Raw genomic sequence first — 6,000 nt, 5'->3', positions numbered from 1 at the left:
CCTGGAGTCGCCGGGATCTCTGGCTTGGCAGGCGGGGACTTCGCCTGGTGTGACGAAGTCTTGGACGCCACCGAGCCGGATGGCGATGTGCTCTCCTTGGCCTTTACGGTGCCGGAGCTTGTAGTGGCCGCCGGTGTGGTCAGATTCAGAGTAGGCGGGGCAGCCTTCGCTGCTCCTACCATGGGGGCGGGTGGCGTTTGCCTCGGCACGTTGCGAGTGGTCCGGGCAACGGCGATAGGCCGTTGTGGTGCTGCCCCCCATCGCACCACTTCGGCAAAAGATGTTCTTGCTGGAAATGACGATGAAACTCGCTGTCGTGCTTCGCGGAACGTTATGTTTTCTTTTACTTTTATCGTGAGTATTTCTTTCTCTTTCTTCCAGGCCGGGCAGGCCCTGGAGTACGCAGGGTGATCGCCTTCACAGTTCGCGCAGCGAGTCCCATCGCCAGCACAGTCATCAACAGAATGACCCGTCGTTCCGCATTTTTCACAGGTGAGCTGCCCTCGGCAGCTCACCTGAGACGCATGACCAAATATTTGACATTTAAAGCATCGCCGCGGGTTTGGTATGAAAGGTCGTGCAGCAAGCTTGACGTAGCCGGTTTCTATGGCCTCGGGTAGTGTGCTGGAGGCAAAAGTAAGTATCAAATGCTTGGTCAGTATTTCGGTGTTGTGGCGCCTTATCTTGATCCTTTGGACATGAGTGACATTTGAATCTTTCCATCGATCTAGTAGTTCTTCCTCGCTGAGGCAAATCAGGTCCTCATGGGACACTACACCTTTGACAGTGTTCATGGTCCGGTGCGCGCTCACAGAGACGGGGATGTTTCCAAACGCGACTAGATGTGACAGATTAAGGTACTGCTCCTTGTCTTTTAATTCGAGGAGTCCCCGCTTGCCATCCTTGTGGCCTTATAACCCGTTCCTATGGTGTCTTTCAAACACTTAGCAACAAGAAAAGGTGAAATGGCTCTAGCTTTTTCAGATGATTGTTCACAGTGAACCACGTGGTATTTCGGAAAAGTGTCGCTATTTTAAGGCCAAAAGAAATTCAGATACATCGGTGCGTACCCTTTTTGGGGCACGATCGGTGGAAGAGGGATTCGAGGGTCCCATGGAAAAAGTATTTTGTTCGGCAATGGCGCCTACCACCCACCACGGAGCCCAACAGGGCGACGTGGCAGAACATGTGAAAAGTCTGCGCAACGTCAGCAGTACGCCGTCACTATAACCTAATATGGTCTACCCAAGGTTGGAAGCCACACACGGTTAACCCTTGCCGCCAGGAAAAATCGGAAGTAACGAGAAGGGAGAAGTGGACAGGAAAGCTCAAACGTGAGAGAAAGACGAAGATGAGGCGAGAGAGAGAGACAGGAAAAGGCGACTGCCGGTTTCCCCTGGGTGGGTCAGCCCAGGGGTGCCGTCTACGTGAAGCCGGGGCCAAAGGGGTGTGTTGCCTCTGCCGGGGGGCCTTAAAGGTCCAATCACCCGGCGTTGGCTCAACCCCGAGGATCCCCTTTTCCCTGGACAGGGAAATGCCACGCACGGCTAGGCGTGGGAGGGGGTCGAAACCCCCCCCCCCCCCGTTAGCTCGGGTCCGTGGTGTCACTACACACCAAATGCCTGCTTGCGCAGACGCCCCTGCGGAGTCTTTTCATTTATGTTATGCAGTTTAGTGACAAGATTCCTTTGTATTTTATTTATGTGTAATGTATATCTATGTGTATTATGTAGCCTGGTGGAAAAACTGTATTTCCGCTCTGCTGCTCCTGTGCTATTTTTTAAGTGTTTTGGGGCTGGTCAAGCGGTTATGAGCCGCTTTTTAACACGAAAGTATTTTATGCCGGGGTCCACCAAGACTTCAGTGACGTACGTCGAAAAAACGTACACGATGAGATGTCAAAGAAAAAGAAGTTCCTGCAAAGGGCATCAAACCCACGACCGTTCGGCCGCAACAACAGATGCCGGGCATGCTATCCAGTGCACCACGGTCACAGACGCTAGAGGCTTTAAAAACGCGCCTTTTATATCTACCACACCCCCGGTCGGCGGGTGGTGTTGCCCTCTGGAAGCGGTAAAGTAAAGTAATTCGTCCTTAATATGGCCTCCGCGGTTAGCACCCGCAACGCGTTACACGTCCCTCCTATTCGGCGCGTTTTCAATAGAAGTTCAATTTTGTCAATGCCTTAACACACCGCGAGGTGGCGACCTTAGACCAAGCGTTGTTGGCGACGTCAGGTGGCGACGTTAGATCAAGCGGGAACTCAGTGGTGTGCATGAGGGCAGAGGTGCACTCGGGAATGGATATAAATCAAAGGACTGTGGTACGCCTCGCGTTGGGTGCTCACGGGAAGACGACAAATGAGGCTGTAAAGGGCGATATGGGATGGGCAGGTTTTGAGGCGAGGGAGGCTCAGAGCAAAATAAGGTTCGAAGAAAGGCTAAGGAAAATGAAGGAGAGTAGATGGGCAGAGAAGGTGTTCCGTTACTTGTATAGGAAGAGCGTGGACACACAGTGGAGAAAAATAACTAGGAAGCTCACTAGTAAATATACGGCTGGTAGTGTAAGCAGTATGTCAACAAAGAGCGTTAAGCGAAAAGTCAGGGAGGCGGAGAGGATTTACTGGACGGCAGCTATGGAGAAAAAACCGGCTTTGAGTAGCTACTGAAAGGGCAAAAATGAAATGAGGAGGGAGGCATTTTACGATCATTCAAGCGGAAGCGCTTTACTGTTTGAAGCGAGATCGGGTTGCCTTAGAACGGGTAGTTATAAAGCGAGATTCAGTAAAGAAGAAGACCAATGCACGTGCTGCGTGGAAGATAAGGAAACGGCGGAGCATGTTTTGATTGAATGTGGAGATATCCACCCAGGTGTACGTTCGGGCACGAGCCTACATGACGCCTTGGGGTTTAGAGACAATGGAAAGCTGAACACACCCGCGATTGAAATAAGTAAGAGACGGTTAGAGTATTGGTGGCACAAAATTAGAGCGAAAGGACAAAAATAAATATTGGAAAAAAATAAGGACATTCTGCCGTAAAGGGCAGAGAACTGGGCTGAAAATTCAAGTTTTTTCTTCTGGCGTACGATAGTTTTAATTGAATTAGGGACACTAGGACAACATTAAGAAAAAGAAGAGTAAAAGTTTTTTTTTTTGTCGAGCCTTGGTGGCACACTTGTCACCGCCCCGTTATAAAGGAGACGCTCACAGCTTCCGTCCATCCATTGTAAAAGCGTCGGCCTCGCTCATAGCATCACGCTAATCCAAACCAAAAATAGCTCTGCGACACGCGTCTGCCTCACCTGGCGGTAACACCGCGTTCCCCGCGCACGCGCTCGCCCTTAGAAAAATTGCCGCCGGGCTACCGGGGCGGCACGAAGCGCTTTGCGTTTACCTCTAGTCCGGCCGTAGTGTTCAACCACGTTTTAACATGCCGCGGGATGGCGACCAAATTCTGCGTCCAATATGCTAAATAAGCACTCATGCTAAATAAGCATAGTCAAAACAATCAATAGTAATCGATACAAATCAATACTGATTGATACTCATTGATACCAATTAAGCTGCCGGATTAAACCAGGGTAAGCTTAGAAAAAGCCTCGTTAAGCCAGTATATCACAGCCTAACTGAGTTTGGACAAGTCAGTTTAACGCAAGTCAACACCAATCTATACTGATAGATACCTATCAAGTGGGATTAGGCAAGATTAGTGGAGATTATGTCGGATCACGCTAATCCGGTCCAAGAAGGAATGGCATAGCCATGAGGTAGATTAGACCCGACTAGGCTATGTTCTTTCGGATTAAGCATGACTAAATAAATCCGGGTTAAGCAAATACTGAACAAGTCAATGTTCAGTGAATTGAGAATGACTAGCCGTTTGGGTGACTGCGTATGGTCACATTAAGCCGATGCCATAAAATTCGATTAAGCTGGAATAAGGTAGTCCGAATCTTGAACCATCCAATTTTGAGTAAGTTGAGTTTGCCTAGCCAGTTGGATGACAGAGTATGGCCACAATAAGGCAATGTGCATTAAGCCGCATTAAGCTAATCCACATTAAGCTAATCACGAGCAAGTGAATTTGGAGTGAGTTGAGATTGTCTAGCCTATTGGATGGCGGAGCATGGCCCCGTTAAGCCCATCGGGATTAAGCCAGATTAAACCAATCCGAATTAAGCTAATCTTGAGCAAGTCTCTCATCAATAAGTTGAAATTGCCTACCATTTGGATGACTTAGTATGGCCACAATAAGACAATAGAGATTAAGCCGGAATAATCTAGCCCGGATTAAGCTGGATTAAGCTAATCCGGACTAATGCAATTCCGAATCAGCCATTTTGAGTAAAATCAGTTTGTCTGGTCAGTTGGATGATAGAGTATTACCACAAAACAGTGTGGATTAAGCCGGAATAAGCTAATCCACATTAAGCTCATCACGAGTAAGTGAATTTGCAGTGAGTTGAGATTGTCTAGCCTGTTGGATGCCGGAGCATGGCCATGTTAAGCCCATCCGGATTAAGCCAGATTACACTAATCCGAATTAAGCTAAATTAATAAAGTGGCTGTTAAAGGGGCCCTGCAACACTTTTCGAGCATGCTCAAAAAGCGCTGCCGATCGGTAGTCGAGGCTCCCGAGAACACGCGAGCCAAATATTATAGCGATGCGCACGGCCTGGAATTTACAATAAATTCTCAAAGTCAGCTGAAAATCGCTCCCTCTTCTCTCGACAAATGATGTATTAGTCCGCAAAATATGACGCGATTGTCGGCAGTTCCACCATTGGCTGATGTTATAATCACGATAACACCCTCATTATTACTTTCGTTGTTAATTTTGAGTTCAATAAGTAGATAATATGTATGTTTATATTATGTTATCGCGTTAAAAACACCGAACAAACATTAATATTAGCACTTCCGGTCTCACCGACAGCTCGTCCGCTCGTAGTTGCGTGGTTCCGTTTTCTTCGCCATGCGCAGTGCCGAAAACATGAATATTTCTGTGCTTTTGACCATCGCCGGTTGCCGTTGAGAGTAGCAGCCGTTCGAGTGTTGCCTCGTCAGCTGAGAACTGCATCGTCGGCACGTTCTCACGACCGACCGAGGCACGGGCGCAGCGTGTCTCCGATAACAATGCTGGCGTCCGGTAATGGCGGCGCTTCGGGGTCGTCTGCCAGTGCCGTCTTACGAGGCGGTGTATCGGAGTATGGGCCGAAACCGATCTCAGCTGTCATTCGTTCCAAACGAGCGCGCACGTTTGCTTCCATGGTTGGCAGAGCGATGAAAACACTACGGCGTTCGAGGTGCACACCCAACATTACCAAACCGACGCGCAGTTTTCAAGCACGCGCGATACACAGCGCGATCGACTCCGCTCGACGAGAACGACGCAAGCCGACCGGAAGTGGCGGCACAGACCACGTGGTTGCGCCGAGACGCCAGAGAGAAAAAAATGAAAAAAATGCCGCCGGCGCTGACGTCGCCTCCTCGCACCTCCGCCCTCCCTCCCTCCCTCCCCTCACGCCGCGCGCAGCTTTCCGCGCGCTCGCTGCGTTGAGTTGAGAGAGAAAGCTGCGGAACGTGATCTCTATAATTTGGTAACACCTCTTAGACTTGACGGATTCGAAAAATTTTTGCGGCATATGGCTCGTGAAGAGTCATACGTCAATAATGGGACTATTCAAATATAACAACGAAAGGTGTTGCAGGGCCCCTTTAAAGCTCTATGACCGGGTAATGTATGTCATGGCCTACATAACATGCATGACAAAGTTTTCGTGTTATGATAAGCTATTTATGTTATTCATAATATCTTATTATGCCATGTAAATGTTGGTACTCAACAAGGTAATAAAACCGCCATTAGAGCTCCATGACCGGATCTATATGTCATGGCGTACATGACCTTCATGACATCTTTTTGGCGTTATGACCAGTCATTTTTTTCATCTTACGCTGTTATGGCCTGTCAGTTTTGGTATACACAAAGTTACTAA

Source organism: Rhipicephalus sanguineus, chromosome 1 (assembly GCF_013339695.2).
Source record: "Rhipicephalus sanguineus isolate Rsan-2018 chromosome 1, BIME_Rsan_1.4, whole genome shotgun sequence".
In the NCBI taxonomy this organism is placed as follows: domain Eukaryota; kingdom Metazoa; phylum Arthropoda; class Arachnida; order Ixodida; family Ixodidae; genus Rhipicephalus; species Rhipicephalus sanguineus.
This window is presented reverse-complemented; position numbering follows the sequence as displayed.